The following is an 18,134-nucleotide window of genomic DNA, read 5'->3' on the forward strand; positions in this document are numbered from 1 at the left end:
TTATGGGCAAAGACTCTAAAACGGGAAGGGGCTTGGCTCATTTGAGGGTAAAAAAGAGGAGATCAGTAGAATAGGAGTCTAGTAAGAGGATGGAAGAGCGTTTTATAAGTTCAGATGAGGAAGCACAGTATGCAAACCTTGAGAGTTGTGTTAACATATTGGATTTTGTTCTAAGAGCAAGGAGAATCCATCAAAGGGTTTACCCAGGGGACTAACACCCTCTGATTTGTGTTTTTAAAAGATCCCTTGGCCACTGAGTGGGAACAGCCTCATGGGGAAGGGTGAGGGAAAGCAGGGCCCTATCTAAGAGGCCATTACAAAATTCAGGTAAAATATGGTGCAGATGCTTTAAACTAAGGCAGTGACTGTGGAGGTGGAGAAAAGTGGGCAAACTCGAGAATTACACTGGAGGTAAAACCAGACTTGGAAAATGGATTGAAAGATAAAGGATTGGTACTAGAGTCCACTGGCCCTTGGTTGATCTAGACCGTCTTTATCTGGGACAAATGGGACAACTTAACTTTACTCCATACATCTCTCATTCTCCAGCAAGATAGCCTGGGCACACGTTCATGGAGACAGCAGAGACACAAACCACAATGGAAGGGGAGAAGCTCTTTCTCAAGCCTCTGCTTGAGTCATAACTGCTAATATCCCATTGGCTAAGGCAGGTCACATGGATAAATCAGAATCAAAGGGCAGGGAAGCAAGCTCAGCCTCTGGAGGGAAGGAGCTGTATGTAAAGCCACAGGGCCAAGGGCAGGGACACAGGAAGGGCTGAAGAATAGGAAGACAGAGCTTTTCAAAGGACTGGCAGCTCTACATTAACAGCTGGGAACAGGAGACAACAGTGGTTAACATAGTCCTGAAATGTTGAAAATGATAAGTGCTTATCACATAGGAAGCAAAGAATTAAAGTGAATAAGTACATGCTAGACTGTGAAATGCCTTAGGACCCAAGGGTATGCTAAAATTTGGGATTCTCTGCTTTCTGGCCAGTTTTATTTTATCACAGTGAAGCAGAAATTGAGGGACAGCATGAGATAGCCTGGCAAATAATTTCATTCTCCTTGTTTCTTCTCAGTTATTATTTACCTGGTGCCTTCCCTGTGTGGGATTGTCTTGGGCCCCCCATCCCCCAAAAGACTGTAGTAATTTCTCTAGAGGAAGCAGAATTTCTACCACTATCCCCAGGCAAACCATTCCAACAGTCAGGTGGGATGGTGGTGGTGGTGGTGGTGTATTGTCACTGGTTTTTTTTTTTTTGGATTTTTTTTTTTTTTTACTTAGGACATAAATTGTGGGCCCTTAATGACATCAGTTGTAATTTTTAACCTTATTGGGACAAGAAAGGATAAGTATCTCCCTAATTTCTAGAAACAAAAATAGCAAGGAAATAGGACATTTAAGTAAACAAGAGCTTTTAACAGAAGGTCTGCCGATGTTGACTGCTTCTCTCCATCACTGTAGATCTGTGGCCTGTCTCTGGGAAAGGGCAGAAAGCCTTGGGGTGCCTTGGTCAAGAACAGTAGATAAAAGTCATGGTCTGGCTATCCCGTCTGCTTCCTTGAAGAAGGAAATATTATAAAATAGTAATGTCAAAGCCCCAGGCAATGCAGTCTCCCAAGTGGTCTCTGAGTTAACCAACATGTCCTCTTACATGCAAACTTGGAATCATGATGGGGGTGGGGCAGACAGCCGAACGCACTGACTACGTTGGCACGCAGTGCAAATGAAAAGGTACCATCTGTTCAGTTGCTGAAAAATGATGATGCATAGCTGTGACTTTTTTAATGTTCCATCTGGGTATAACTGAACTGCCTCTTTAAAATAAAAAATATCCTTATTTGATATATATCCTTTCTTCTAATGGTCTCCATCCATCCTTCATTTTTTCTGTAGGACTTATTTCATGAGAAGTATGACATGAAATATTAAAAGTTAAGGACGAAGGCCTTTGGGGGATGGCTGTGGAATTTTTGTTTCTTTGGCTGACTTGTCCTTTATTTTCTTGTCATTTCAAAAACACTTTCCATATGCAAAATTTTCTCTCACCCACCGGCAAAAAATGCCCTTAACTGGATAACTGGATAGACCAGCAGAAGGAGACTATCAGTCTGTTATCTACACACAGGAGGAAAACAGGACATGAATTTGCCAAAATACCCAGCTACCTACATTTCCAAACCAAGAAAAGCTGCAATTAATTTCCTTTCCTAAAAATCATGTTGGTTCTAAAGAACATTCTGAGAATAATAATAAGGGCAATTAGAAGCGCAACTTGAATTCACAGTGACTGACTCCTAAAACATTAAAAGCATAAGAGGGAACAAAAGTATATGGAGGGGGTCTCTAACACGCCTCTCTCCAAGTACAATTATAGATTTGAAATCTGTTGTTACTTTACCATGGCAACCTTCACACTTAATTTCCCAAATATTGCACTTCTGTCATCCTGCTCCTTTCAGGGAGCCCTTCAACTACTGCTTCCCCTGAACCCATGTCATGTCATTGCCTTTAATACCTAACAATCCTCCAAGCACATGCTATGAGCACACTTGCCCAGACCAAGAAAAAAGTAAAGACCAGGAAGAATTTGGCTATGCTCTCAGCAAAAGCACTTAGATGTGTTTTTTCTAGATGATGGACACCAACAATTGAATGTAACTCCAAACAATGCCAACTTCGAAAGCAGAAACTTGGCTTCTTGTTCTATTCGATTCCATTTAAATAAAGTTACTATCTACCATGTGCTGGGAGTCTCAGGAAATATTAGATTAGACTAAACCATATTGTCTGATTTCAAGAAGTTTACAATGTAGAGAAAGAATGAGATACAGATAAGGAGAAAGCAGTTCTCAATGTGTGATCCCCAGACCAGCAGCAGTAGTATCACCTGAGACTTTGTTAGAAATGCAGATTCTCAGACTCCACCCCAGACCCTCTGACTCAGGATCTCTGGGAGTCAGGCCCAGAAATCTATTTTCACAGTTCTTCCAGGTGATTATGATGCTCTAAATTTTGAGAATCACTGCTGTAAAGCAATAGAGCACAAGCACCAAAGAGAGATACAAAGTGCTTTGAGTAAAGGGAAAATCACATTTATTTTGGAAGGAGGACTTCCAGGATTGACTGTATTTCCATAAAGCTTTGAAAGTTAGCTAAGATATTGAAATGTAGAGAGTGTAATAGGAAGAGGACATTCTGCATGAGGGAAGTGTGAACCAAAGGACAGAATTAAGAAAGCAGAAGGAAAATCAAAGAGTCTAGATTGATGTGCATGGAAGGAGATGGAGAAGAGGACCAGAAGATAGGTTGAGGTCTCAAACACCAGTCTGAGGAGTGTGTTGTCTAACACAGTGGGCAATGACAAGCCACTCAGGTTTTTCATTGGAGGAGTAACAAGATTAGAGCAGTGCTTTTGGAAGATTCATCTCAGGGTTTCCACAGGATAACTTGGAGGAGGAAGATAATGCAAGAAGTGGAGAAACAACTGAGTTGATGATTGCAATTGTTTGGGTAGGTGATAAAAAAAAAAGCTTCAACTTTTTAGGGTGTCTGCAGGGGAAATAGAAAAATGAGGAAATTAATTGGAGAAAATTTGAAGGACTAGATAAATAAGATTAGCAATTAATTCTACATTAGGAGGAAAAGAATGAAGGGAATCAAAACCTTGATTTACAACTAAGGATTAGTAATGTCATAAACCAAAGAATAAAGTAATCAGGAGGAGGAGTTGGATTTGGAAGGGATTTGTTTTGAATGTACTTGACGTTCTGTGGTATGGTCATTATGAAGTTGCGAGTGTAGGCATAGAGTTTATAATAATAATATCTACAATGTTTTGACTGCATAGGGCTCTGCCTCACTAAGCACAAGAACCAGGCATATGACCTATATTATATCATGTCAACCTTACACTGACTTTACGAGAAGGCATTATTATATCCATTTTTACTACCTGAATTAGATTCTGTGGCATATAACAGAAAATCCGAATTAACAATGACTTAAACACATAGAGTTTATTCTAGCATGTAGAAGAAATCAGGAGGTATGCAAGGCCAAACAAATATGGTGCATCCAACAAAGTCATCAGGGGGCCAAGCTTCTTCTAATGTGCTCTTCAGCATCCTCTACTAGGGAATTCCATCCTCAAGGGCATTTCATCATTCAAGATTGCTGCTTAAGCTCCAGCCATCAGGGAGGCGATGACTAAAAATATGAGAATGGATGCTTATCGAATATAAAGAGTAGGAGTTTGGAAGAAAGAGCCTTTGGAGAATGACCACAAGGGAGGGCTGGGAGGCTGCGCAGGAAGAGAGAAGCACCATGTCAACAAAAGGCAAGAAGACACAAGGCTTCACTATGAAAGGAGAGGTAGGTAAGCAGTATCAAATGGTGCAGTCCATCAGGACGGAAAAATGCTTATTGGATTGGAGAAGGTGAAGTCCTTGATGGCCTTCCGAAGAACAGCATCATTCAAGTGTTCTATGGCAGCCGATCTTAGAATTAAGGAAATATTAGGTGGTGAAATAGTGGAGCAATAATTTCTCTTCTGTGAAGTTTGGTGATTCAGGGAAAGAGCAAAATCATGATAGTGACTGAGTTGAGCAGTGTTGAGGTAATGTTTTCATAGATTAGAAGACCTGAACATAATTTCCCTTTATGATGTCAGGTCTCTGGGCGACCAGATTTAAATTGCTTGAATGTGTGGGTTGAGACAACAGAGTACTTCTTCCATGATCAGCAGCTCCAATCCGATTCCTTGCAGGGAAAGTGAAGCAAGTGTTGGCTGATATTATATCATAATAAAGGGCTGATATTACATTTTGTAAAGGCTGTCTGATAATCTTAATTAATTCATTTTTATTTTTCCCTCCAAAAGCTAGATGGAAACTCGTCTAGCTCTGGCTTGGGTTCTTAAAGAAAAATTAAACTGCAAAAGTAAGGATGTTTCATTAGCCTTCTGCACTCTCCCAAGGTCAGCGAAGCCTCTCTGGGTGCTTTTGCAAGGCTGCAGAATCTGGAATGGCAAGGCTGTGGCTCCATTTCAGCAAAAATAAATATCATATTACAACACATTGTTTTTGCAGCTGACTGAGGCTTCAGTATAGGGGATATTTCATTCTGCAATTGCAAATAAATAGAGAAGTTGCTGGCAGGGCAATGTATAGTGTTTGCATCATTCCTTTATGAAGCCATTTTCTCCCCACAAGGAGTGCATTCCCAGAAGACTTTTTTTCCCCCAACAAATGTCTAGTGTTTCTGCAGTGCTCAGCGTGCATGACTTGCTTTGAAGGCTGTTAAAAATTAAGACAGATAGTTGGACAAGTTCTCCTGGTACATTTCATTCCTTCCTCCCTAACTTTATCCCCCCCTCCCATATCCCGCCTCCCCCAAACCCTTCTATTACAAAACTATGAAAGAATGGCAGAGACTAAAACCACAACACACTTTGCAATTCTAATTTTCTAACCTAAAGCTAGTGAGCCATAAAACCCTAGAAGCTAAAAGCTGCCTGAGGAGAATCCAAATCTTCTGGCTTTAAAATAGCTACATATATTTTACCATTTTAGCTATTTTGAGGTAGATTTTCTCACACATGCATGCTTGTTGAAATTAAATGTGTTTTTATCCTTTTTTCCTTCTGGAGAGAGAGCAGACTTGAGAGGGGCACTTGTTTTCTGTCTCTTACAGAATAAATTTGAATGCTCAGGGTAGGCATTAAGTTATCTGACTGTGCAATTTCTGTCTAAATTGATTAGGTCTGGTACTGCTTTGGAAACTGGGTGCATGTAGGAAATGCAGTTGTCTTATTTGAGCCTGCCTTTTAGTATATGGGTGTTATCACAGGTTTGTTGTAGTTTGTATCCCCCAGAAACAAACCCTAAGAAGAGGTTTTGAGGAAAAGTAGTTTATTTGGGAGGTGATTACAAGAAAAACTGGTAGGGGAATGGGAAAGTGAACAGGGAAGAGAAGATATTCAATAAAGGCTATCTTAATGAGAAGTTGCCACTGTGGGTAACTGGTGCTTGATCCTCCTGGGGACCTCTGGGATGCTCTGTGGAACATGCACAGAGATGTCACACCTGAGCAATGGGAAAGCTTGGGCATTCATCAACCATCTCCCATGGGTCATTGGTGGACAATCCTGGCCAGAAATGTCAATTCTTTCCAACTTCATCTATAGATGTACTGTAATCCCAATCAAAATCCCAGCAACTATTTTATAGATATCAACAAACTGATTCTAACATGTATATCAAAAAGGAAAAGACCTAGAATAACTAACACATATTGAAAAAGAAGAACAGAGTTGGAGGACTTAAACTGCCCCATTTCAAGACTTACTATATAGCTACCATAATCAAAACAGCATGGTATCAGTAAAAAAAACAGACACATAGATCAATGAAATAGAATTAAGAGCCCAGAAATAGATCAACAAAATATAGCCAAATATCTAGCACACAAAGTCAAACTGATCTTTGACAAAGGCTCAAAGGCAATTCAATGGAGAAAGAACAGTATTTTCAATAAGTGATATTGGAAACTAGATATAGACTTAACACTTTACAAAAATTAACTCAAAATGAATCATAGACCTAAAAGGAAGGTGAAAAACTATGAAACGTCTAGAAGAAAATGGGGAAAATCTCTATAGGTTGAGAAACTGAGTGTTTAGACGCAATACCAAAAGCACAATATATGAAAGGAAAAACTGATATGTTGCATCTTATTAAAATTTAAAATTTCTGTTCTATAAAAGACACTTAAGAAAATGAAAGACAGAATGGAAGAAAATAATTGCAAAATACATATCTGATAAAGAACTTATATCCAAAATACACAAAAAATTCTTTAAGCTCAATAATAAGAAAAAATCAAATTAAAAACAATAAAGATTGTCAAATTAGATAAAAACAGCAGGTAGAATATGATTTTGTAAATCATTATCATAATAAATACATTAAATTTTTTTTCGCAATAGCCAAGTCCTTTAACTCTCTCTTTTTTCAAAAGGGAGTTGTGAACTGTAAACATTTCCCTTCCTAGCTCTTGCTTTTTTAAACTTGAGTAAAAGGGATTATACAGATTTTTTGATGATGGCCATTCTGACTGGTGTGAGGTGATACCTCATTGTAGTTTTGATTTGCATTTCTCTATTGATTAGTGATGTTGAGCATCCTTTCATGTGTTTGTTGGCAATCTGTATAGCTTCTTTGGAGAAATGTCTATTTAGGTGGAGAGGGTGTGGAGAAAAGGGAACCCTCTTGCACTCTTGGTGGGAATGTAAATTGATACAGCCACTATGGAGAACAGTATGGAGGTTCCTTAAAAAACTAAAAATAGAACTACCATATGACCCAGCAATCCCACTACTAGGCATATACCATGAGAAAACTGTAACTCAAAAAGATTCATGTACCACAATGTTCATTATTTACAAAAGCCAGGACATGGAAACAACCTAAGTGTCCATCGACAGATGAATGGATAAAGAAGATGTGGCACATATATACAATGGAATGTTACTCAGCCATAAAAAGAAATGAAATTGAGTTATTTGTACTGAGGTGGATGGACCTTGAGTCTGTCATACAGAGTGAAGTAAGTCAGAAAGAGAAAAACAAATACCGTATGCTAACACATATATATGGAATCTAAAAAAAAAAAAAAAAAAGTTTCTGAAGAGCCTGGGGCAGGACAGGAATAAAGACGCAGACGTAGAGAATGGACTTGAGGACACGGGGAGGGGGAAGGGTAAGCTGGGACGAAGTGAGAGAGGCATGGACATATATACACTACCAAATGTAGAATAGATAGTGAGTGGGAAGCAGCTACATAGCACAGGGAGATGAGCTCGGTGTTTTGTGACCACCTAGAGGGGTGGGATAGGGAGGGTGGGAGGGAGATGCAAGAGGGAGGGGATGTGGGGATATATGTATACGTAAAGTTGTTTCACTTTGTTATACAGCAGAAACTAACACACCATTGTAAAGCAATTATACTCCAATAAAGATATTAAAAAAAAAGGGGACTATACAATGGGAGAAGGAATTGCAGGAGAAAGAGTGACAGGCAGAGGCAGATAAAGGAAAATCCTTAAAGTAGAGCGGGGTGCACAGTGAGCTGGAGGACCCAGACCCCACGCTTCTCAGTACCCTTAGGTAGCAAGACCTCAGAAGGAAGCTAAAACTAGCACTGAGCCTCCCATTGGAGCAAGGCTGTCTGTGCTCCTCTGGGCCCTGAATCAGTACAGTTCCTGTTCTGAACTGCTGAACCATAGACAATAATGAAAGCTGCCATGCTAGAGTGAAGATCAGAGGCCTCCCTCTACTCTCCCAGTAGTACACAAATCTCCCAATTTTCTCTTTGACCTCAAGGAAGATCAGGAGCCTCAATACTTACCAGGATCTCCTGACAACCTTGTAGGATGAAGGTCAGAGATACACTTAATTTTACCTGAAGAAAATAAAGATACAAATGAGTTTATGTGTATGAAGTTATATGTGCTTGACACATATGAATGGGAAAACAACTGTAAGGGTACATATCAAAATGGTTATAGATGGTAAACTCTGGGTAAGGATTACAAATGATTTTTATTTTCTTTTTATTTAGCTGTGCTCTTTGATTTCCATACAATGAGAATGTGTTACATATGGTAAAATGGGGAAGGACTAGCTGAATGGTGTCGTGTATAGGGCCTAGGTTTTAGACCCCACAGACCTGGGTTTGAATGACCAACTCTCCTACTTATTACCTGGGAGAATCTGAGAAAGTTATTTTCATTTCTAAGCTTCATGTCCTCATCTATAAATGCCAGTGATGTCAACCTTGTAGAGTTATCATAGAGATTAACATTAATCTACATAGAGTGCAGGATAATTTCCCACATAATTACACACATAAATATTCATGATAATTGTACACTTTAGACTACTGAACTTTACACTGTGTAAATTATATCTCAATACAGTTGTTAAAAAACACAAAAAAATACCTATAATACTTTTGCATGAATATTTAGACCAGCTATGGAAATAGCTAACCTAGATACCTTGAAGGATATTTATAAGGTTGGCATATGTCCATCATTTATATCTTTAAATTAAAGACAAAAAAAGCATTGCTTTCTTGTTCTATAATGCCAACTCTGAAACTCTAAGGTCTGTAATTCTAACATCTCTTTCTTCTAAGAATGACTTAAAGAGATCCATAGTACAGGTTATCAATTGGATGTGCTGGCTGTGTTCCTTAGACTGCTCAGTGGTCACTTAGTTCCTGAACACCTGACATTCTTCTTCTACTGAAATTGAAAGAACAGTCCTTGTTGAGGGATGAATTATGGCCCTCCAAAATTCATATGTTGAAATCTTAACCTTCTGTACCTCAAAATGTGACTGTGTTTTAAAATGGGGTCTTTAAAGAGGGAATTAAGTTAAAATGAGGTCATTAGTGTAGGCCCTAATCCAATGTGACTGGTGTCCTTAAATGAAGAGGAGATTGGAATACAGATCCACATGGAGGGAAGACCATGTAAAGACACAGGGAGAAGATAGCAAGCCAAGGAGAGAGGCCTCAAAAGAAACCAACCCTGGCAACACCTTGATCTTGGACTTCCAGCCTCCAGAATTGTGAGAGAATAAATCTTTGTTGTTTATGCCATCCATTCTTGGGTACTCTGTTATGGCAGCACTAGAAAACTAATACAGTCCTCTTGCCTGCCCGAATTTTGAGAGTGTCAGGAGGAACCCAGTTAACATTCAGGAAAAGCTTAGGAATCCTTTTTTTATAAATGTTATCATTTTTATAAAAATCATTATCTTGTGTGGTGTACCTACTTAAAATTATGATGTAGCAGCTATTATATTTCAAGGTATATAGCAAAGATATTTAATCTTTAAGTTGAAAATAAAGTGTGGCATGAAGGAACATATCAAATTACAAGTTTTTGTGGTATCCCTCTTCATTCACTTCAAAGGGTACAGTATTTGCTTGGTTCGTTTACCAGGACATTGTGCTGAGAGGCACAATAGAAGGAGAGAAAACTTGAAGAAGATGAGAAGATGAAATTACCTTTTATAAAAGCAAAAAAAGAAATGATAGGGAGATAAGCTAGCACAACTAAAGGCCTTTGGAACATAGGTGAGAGAGAAGAGATTGAGGAACAGCCATTAGGAGTGGAATTTTGGGGTGGGGGGAGAGGTATGTAAGAAGAGTTGTTAGGAAGGCTTGCTGGATTGAATGCAGTGTGTTGTCTCCTAATTCTTCCATGAAAAATTGTCATAAGACTTTCATATTATTTTCCAAAGCTTTTGATTCAGGGTTAAAAGATTCATGGTGCTTTTCCTGACATTCCAAAATGCTGAAAAGTTGTGAAATCAAAACAGTGTAGCTTAAAGGACAGCTCATCCATGGAGTGTTTCTCTTAAAATTTTCCACAACGTGAAACACAAAGTAATGTGCTATAAAGACAATGATTAAGCAAAGGGTATTTTAAAGTTTACTTTCCTTCCATTTGTTTTCTCCAGCTTTCAAGTATCTGCTACTCAGTTCACTTGTTGTCCTATTTTGATTGTTTTTGGCAAACAGATGCAGGAGAAGGACACTATCGCCTTTTTTGTTTTATATAACCTTAGAGATACAAACATAATGTTAGTCAGGTTTTCTTTTGTAGGGAAAAATTATGAAGGACTGAAATACAGCTAAAAAATTCCTGATGTTTTCAGTGGAAAACTAGGCATTGTCTAGCATACCCCTCCAACTTATCTGATTCTATGGGGTCTTTACACCCTTCATTGTAGTAATGTTTTCTACAAATCTGTAAGTTTTAGAGAACTGAAAGAGATACAAATGATTCTTGTCCACATATATGCAAATGAATTTGGAGGAGGTTCGATTAATTTTCCTCCTCTCTGTGGAAGAAGCTATTTTGGCACAAGTTAAGCAAATCTAAATTCATTGCATCATTCCTGATAGCCTACATATGTGTATTCTTTTTGGAGTCTCCTTTGAACTGGTAGTAACATCTTACTGGTTCCCTCATTAATTAATTAATTAATTAAAATCTTTGACATGTGTCCATTTTAAATATGTATGTGGGTTTATTTTTTCTGAAAAGTTATCCTTTAATACTTTCATGAATTGACTGTCTTTAAGCTTCTAGGAGCCCAGCTGAACCTCTTACCTGAGGTTCAACTGGACATAATAAAGTGAACTACTCTTTTGGAGTGAGGAATAGCAGGGGATGGCTGGGGAACAGCATAGCTGAACTGACCTCTCTATACCTCAGTCAAGAGTTTCAACTGTGTCCATCTCCAATGAACCCAGGAGCACTGAGTTATGATCTGCACGACATTTTTATCTCAGACATTCAGTTTGACTTTCAAGTCACATCAAAGACTAGGAAAAAAAAACCATGAATCCAAAATGAAACAGACTATTTTTCAGCTTGGCACTACACCATCTAGTCTAATGTGAAAAAAAATTCATTTCATTTTGCCACTGCCTGCTGATTGGCATGAACTCAGCTGTCCTTCAAAGGTTCAGCCTCTCCTGAAAGCAGGTACAGTCATTTCTGTGAGCCAAAGGGGGAACTGTAGGTGGAATTTTCAAATTCCCCTGAGGGTTGCTTTTTGGGAAAAATTATTGAATGAATGGTTTTAGCATACACTTGAAAGCTACTTTAATTGTTTCACTTTCAATGTATGGAAGTAAAGGCAGCATTAGAGAAGTGTGCTGATTACTTCCAGTGGGTAAAATACCTGCAATCTTGAGATAAATGTTGCCAGAAAATAGAAACTGATGTGAGAGGTTTATCCTGTGCGCATTATCAAATTATAATAGAACTTAAAACACATGCCTATGCTTTTGTAGGAGAGAAGAAATATCTTCTCCTTTTAGGCTCTCCATTGGGGATCCTGTAATGAAAAACAGATTAACAAGAGAAAAACAAACAGAAGTTTATCAACATGTATATCTCACATATACATGGGAGAAACTCACAGATGAGTAACTCAAAGAGGTGGCTAGATCTTGGGCCTAAATGCCATCTTCATTTAACACAGAAGAAGAAGGGTGTGGGGTGGGGGTGTGGGGAGGTAAGTTATGGGAAGGCGACCAGGAAAAGTACGTAAAGAAGCATAAGGTTTGCTATGCGGATTTAAGGCTGTTCCTTCTCTATTGATGAGTTTCTTGTGATTTAGAGTCATCCTTCTTTTCCTGGTACAGAGAGGAAGGCACCTTCACAAATGGAAATTTCCTCTACAAATGGAAATTTCTCTTACAAAAAGACAACTTATACCCTGTTTTCAGAACTTCTCCTGTGTCTGCTGTTTCTCGAAATAGTCAATTTTGAATATTGACATTTATGCTAAAGAGGTATATTTTGGGGTCACACATTCTGGTCTCCTACACTTTCTACTATCACCAAACTTGAAGCCACATCCCAGCATTTGGATTAAATGGTTGCTCCATCCAAGGCACCTGTGGCTTCTGTATCACATTCAGATAGTTTTTACTTATCTTTAGCTCCTAGTTCCATTATTTTAGAATTGCCAGTTGGTTTGGAAGTTGAGAACAATTTTTTCTTCCTCTCCCAGGTCATAAAATTGAAGGACAAGAACATGGGGTCTAATCTAGGTAAATATCTTAATAGAATGATATCCAAAGTATAATTTTCAAAGTGTTTCATAGATTGCAATTCTTATATAAAACCATAATGAGCAGAAATCTAAGTTTTATTAAACTCATTAATGAGGGAGACAGCAGGATGACAAAGATGGTTCAGAAAAGAATACAGGGAGGACTTCCCTGGTGGCACAGTGGTTAAGAATCTGCCTGCCAATGCAGGGGACAGGTGTTCCATCCCTGGTCCGGGAAGATCCCACATGCCGTGGAGCAACTAAGCCTGCATGCCACAACTACTGAGCCTGCGTGCCACAACTACTGAAACCTATGCATCTAGAGCCCATGCTCTGCAACAAGAGAAGCCACCACAATGAGAAACCCACACACCACAACAGAGTAGCCCCAGCTTGCCGCAAGTAGAGAAAGCCCACACACAGCAACGAAGACCCAACACAGACAAAAATAAATAAATTTATAATTAATAAATAAATAAATAAAAAGGGATCATACCATTTCTGGCTTTATAAAAAAAAATACAGAGAACTAATGATTATATAATCAATGAAGCAAAGGAAGAATGCTGTGATAAATCACAAAGTTAGATGCAAAATTGGTCATTGTCCTACCGGAAATAAGACCAGTCTTTGGGACTAACTTTTCTATGTAAGAAAAATCATTCGTGTTATTATCAGGCAAAAATAATTTTCATTGCACAAAAATTACTTGCCTAATATTGGGCAAAATCATTTATATCTTACCAGTTTCCAATAAAGGAACATCCAACTTTACAAAGTTGTGAGTTGTCTGGGCCTTAATCAACAGTAAATGGCAAGTCAAACAAACTTGTATATCTTGTGACTCTAGGGCAGGGGACAGCAGACTACAGTTGGGCTTAGCTGACCACTTGTTTTTTGTAAATAATGTTTTGTTGGAACACTGCCACAGCCATTTGTTACGTATTATACATGACTGCTTTTGCTACAGAGTTGAATAGAGACCACGTGGTGAGCACAGTCTAAAATATTTACTATCTGGCCCTTTACAGAAAACAAACAAAACTTGCCAACTTTGACCTAGGAACAGGACATTGTCTAAAAATAAAAACAAAGGTGACACAATCTTTTTTTTTTTTTCTTCCAAGTTTTGGAGGATATTTTTTCTTTGCAACAATATTAATAAAAAAGCATGAACATGAAATCAGAAAAATCGCTTCAGGGAAAAGTCACATCAGAAGTGATTTAAATCCACGAATATACAATTGAAAATTATACATTTTGCAATAATTATACACTATTCATTTGTACAACAGATTCAGCTTAACAGCACCATAGATTCTCAGAATCTCCTTCAGAATCTATTACACATGTTGAAAACAGAGAAATACCAAATTCTTTATTTCTATGAGAAAGCTCATGACTCATTTAAATCCTTAGCATTCCAAATTACTCACTTCCCCTTGATTAGAAAAATCAAGCCAGGCGAGGCGGGGCGGGGCCGCCAGTTTCGGGCACCCTGGGGGCCAGCGTGTGCGCTGCCAGGAAGGGGGCAGAGCTTCCGGCTAGTCGAAGGGGAGAGGCAGTAGCCGGTGTGAACGTGTTCCTCAAAATACGGCGCCGCAAGACCATCATCTTCATGGAAGGCAAAGCGGCCAGCACCATGTTCCTGTTGAAGCGCATCGTCAAGGGCATCCTCAAGCAGCTGCCAGACGAGCAGCGGCTGTACAAGGACCACCGGTTTCTGGATGATGGCAAGATATTGGGTGAGTGTGGCTTCACCAGCCAGACCCAGCCGCGGGTGGGGCTAGCCTTACAGGCAGGTGAAGCATTTGAGACCCTGCCCATCAAGCCCTTCTCCAGCCCACCGGAGTTGCCGGATGTGATGAAGCCGCAGGACCCAGGAAGCAGCGCTAATGAACAAGCTGTGCCATGAGAGCTCCCCCTCAGGGCCTCCCCCCACTCCATAAAAGAGATTGGGTGCCAAAAACAAAGAAAAAAGAAAAGAAAAATCAACCCAGATTTTGGTATTCAGCTCATCCATATTCTGGTATTTTCCTTAAGGAATTTGCTATGTATAGCAGGCATCAGGGGATCACGCTTTCAAGAAGAAGTAGACTTCCCTGGTGGCACAGTGGTTAAGAATCAGCCTACCAATGCAGGGGATATGGGTTCAATCCCTGGTCTGGGAAGATCACACATGCTTCGGAGCAACTAAGCCCATGCGCCACAGCTACTGAAGCCCTTGTGCTTACAGCCCGTGCTCCGCAACGAGAAGCCCGCGCACTGCAACAAAGAGTAGCCCCCACTCGAGGCAGCTAGAGAAAACCCGTGAGCAGCAACGAAGACCCAATGCAGCCAAAAATAAATATTTTTTTAAAAAGAGAAAAAGTAGCCTGTAGCTTTTCCTTGATAACCTTATATACAAAAGTAGATAAACCAATTGTTTGGAAATGGCATCGGAGCAAGGGTTTTAAGATACCCATCTAGACTAATCCAGTCCATATTGTCACTTTAGAGGTCATACCTCCTACTGTCACTAGACCACAGCCAGTGTGAATTACAGACATTTGGGAGATTCTGTAGACTCCCTTTTCCCATATGCAAACAGGTGCAGGCAAAAAACCTAATTCAAAGAAGTAAATATTGATAAAGTTTTTATCTAGGTTATATGCAGGGCTGAGTTTCAGCCAGCACTTACAGTTTGTTAAAATATTATAATATTTAAGTGCCAATTGGTAGTTAGCCATGGCTATGAGCCCCTTAGGTAATCCTCAAGTTATCCCAGTCAGCCCAGCCTCTCTGAAGCCCCAGAATCAGCCAACTACCAGAAAGTTAACTCTGGCGGAGTGGATAACCAAACTTCAGTCAAGAGTCCATGGCGATTGTTAAGTGTCCTCACCATGTTGTGTGCTAAATATTTTTCATTTTACCCCCTACATTACATTTCCCACATTACCAAATTGTTCACAGTCCCTTTTCAATTAAGTTCCTCTAAGCATCCACTAGCAGGTCACAAAATCAATGCAAATCTCTTTAAAAACAGCAGGGACAAATTACAAAGAAAAACAGGAGGACCAAGCCTAAGATGGAAGCCAGCCCCAGACTCTCTGAATGCGGAAAGATTGTGCAAACTGTCCTAAGGAAGGCCTCTACCACAATCGAGACAAGACTGGGTACTGAAGAACCGCACAGCGTAGTCTAGTGGAAGTGACTAGGATATTTATTCACCCATTGGCAGTGGGGGCTCTGGTTGGGAAAACCTGTAGGGCAAGAACAAAGAAAATAGAAAAACAAGACAAGGGAGCTTTGGAAAAAAAAAAAAACAACTCTGATTTTATACTTGTGCTCAATCCAACTTGTGTGCTCAGAAAAACTCATCCATTTTGATTTTAGCTTTCCTCAATTATTGATGCTATACTTCTATACACCGAAAATCAGGTGCTGCTCCTGTCCCACCTGCACCCCCTACTCCTCTTAGTAGTTCAGTGCACCCTGGCCCAACTTTCAACAGCCAGCCTCTGCCTTTCTTTCCCTCAGGGTTTTCACGCTCTTCCGGAGCCCCCTCTGCCAGTTAGTGTATAAATGTCCCAGTTCCTTTGATATTCAGGTAGGTCAAGTTCCTTTGACCCTGTGTAGTATCCTACACTAGCTTACAGAATTTCCCCAGCAGAATCAAGCTCCAGTCATCCATAACGGTAGCTGGTTCAGTGAGACACATGTCACTGGTTCCTTTTTCTTCCCCTGTCTCACTTAGAAAATCCCCAACCTGTGTTCCCTTCACCTCCTGTAAAATCTTGAAACCTTCCCAATTTACACTCAAATTAGTTCCCAAATGGCTCTCAAATCCTTGTCTCAGGACCTGTTTTTTAGGAGAACCCAAAATAAAACATGGTAAGTGCTCAAGAATATTCATTCATTCATTGAACCCTTTTGAGTATTTCTATTTTTTAATAAAATAATTTACAATTTAATAATCATTTCAGGTATAGAAAGCAGTATTAGGAAAACATAACTGATGATTATTTTCATAATTATATGCTCTTTATTCTTAAATTCATGTCTGTTCAATTAAGTGGCAACAAACTAAAATATGAAATACTAACACTCTTTAAGCCTACTACAAGATTTTTACAAAAGTTGTCACATGAAACATTTGTAAAGAAAGGGGAATAAAGAATCTTTATTCTTGCTTAAGAAGCTACTCATAATTGAATACATAAACTGAAATAAATGTTTACTGAGATATTTTTGTATATTCTTGACTATTGAAACTTCAAGAATATCTATATAATATCTGCAAAAATTTCAAAGTGCTTAAAATGGTTTTCACTACAGTGATAAAGGCACTCTTTAATTTAGAATACCTATAGTTGGCTATTGAGACATAATCTTTAATTTATCATGTTTGATAATGTCAGAAAATGAACAGTTTAAACTATGCAACATAAAAACTTTAGTTGAATGAGATCCTAGCATGAGTTCCAACATAGTCTTTGAAATGATCCAAGTCTGTGAAGTTTTACAAAAGGCCAACCTCGAAACGTTTTACTCACATGTCTTAAAACCACAGACATTTAGTATCATTCACTATGATATAAATATAATATTAAACACTTTAATTCTTTGATGCTGTAAAAATGTTTCATCAGGAAGAAAAAAGAAAGAAAACTGCTCTTCATACCCTGTCAAAGGTTCCCGATTTTGTAACCCAACTTTTTTCTGGAAGTTTATATAAGCAACATATACACAGGAATTACAGCTAAATGGCGCTAGGTAATTTTGACCTTATACTTTTTATTTAATCTGTCTTTTCCAAGTTATCCACAATAAGCATATATAAGTTATAATACTTAGATATTAATTTCTTAAAAATAGGCCCTCTCTTTTCTTCAGTTTCAGTTATACAGGAAATTCTGACGTTGTTTCAGCAGGAAGACCACAAAGAAGAAAGCAAGTATGGAAGCAAAATTTTTGTGATTATCTACATAAAATAACTATGCCAGGTAAGTAACTAATGCCAATCTGTGTTTTCTAGAACCCAAAACCTTCTCAAATTATGATACAAATATGTGTTTATTTTGATTAGTTGTATATCTAACTTTAATAGTAGATACTGTTTAAAAGAAAATACTTAGAAATGTATAGATCTACATACAAATATTGGTTCTATAGCTTACTATTTGTGTGATATTTGCAAAGTTAATTAATTTTTCTAATTCTTAGTTTTTTGCTCTATGGAGACATAATAGATACATAATAACAACATATCCACATGGTATTGACTATTTTCCAACTGGCATTGCTACATGGAAGGAACCTTAAGCTGAAAAATGACGGGCTTATTCTTCTCTCCTGAGAAAGCTGGCTTAGGATATGTGATATTGTGATTTATAATAAGAAATGTACATTTGGTCTTCTTTTCCCTTTTCTGGCACAGAGCTCCTACAAGGCTTGGAATTTCTTAACTGTGGAGAGCCATATGGTGTCTTTTGTTATGAT

The 18,134-nt window shown here is 38.7% G+C and overlaps 1 pseudogene; it reads left to right on the top strand.

The window, feature by feature from the left end:
- Window positions 1–13,604: 13,604 nt before the first annotated feature.
- LOC114894284 lies at window positions 13,605–14,568 on the top strand (annotated as a pseudogene).
- Window positions 14,569–18,134: the final 3,566 nt, after the last annotated feature.

Source organism: Monodon monoceros, unplaced genomic scaffold (assembly GCF_005190385.1).
Source record: "Monodon monoceros isolate NGI ecotype Baffin Bay Population unplaced genomic scaffold, NGI_Narwhal_1 Super_Scaffold_13, whole genome shotgun sequence".
NCBI lineage: Eukaryota > Metazoa > Chordata > Mammalia > Artiodactyla > Monodontidae > Monodon > Monodon monoceros.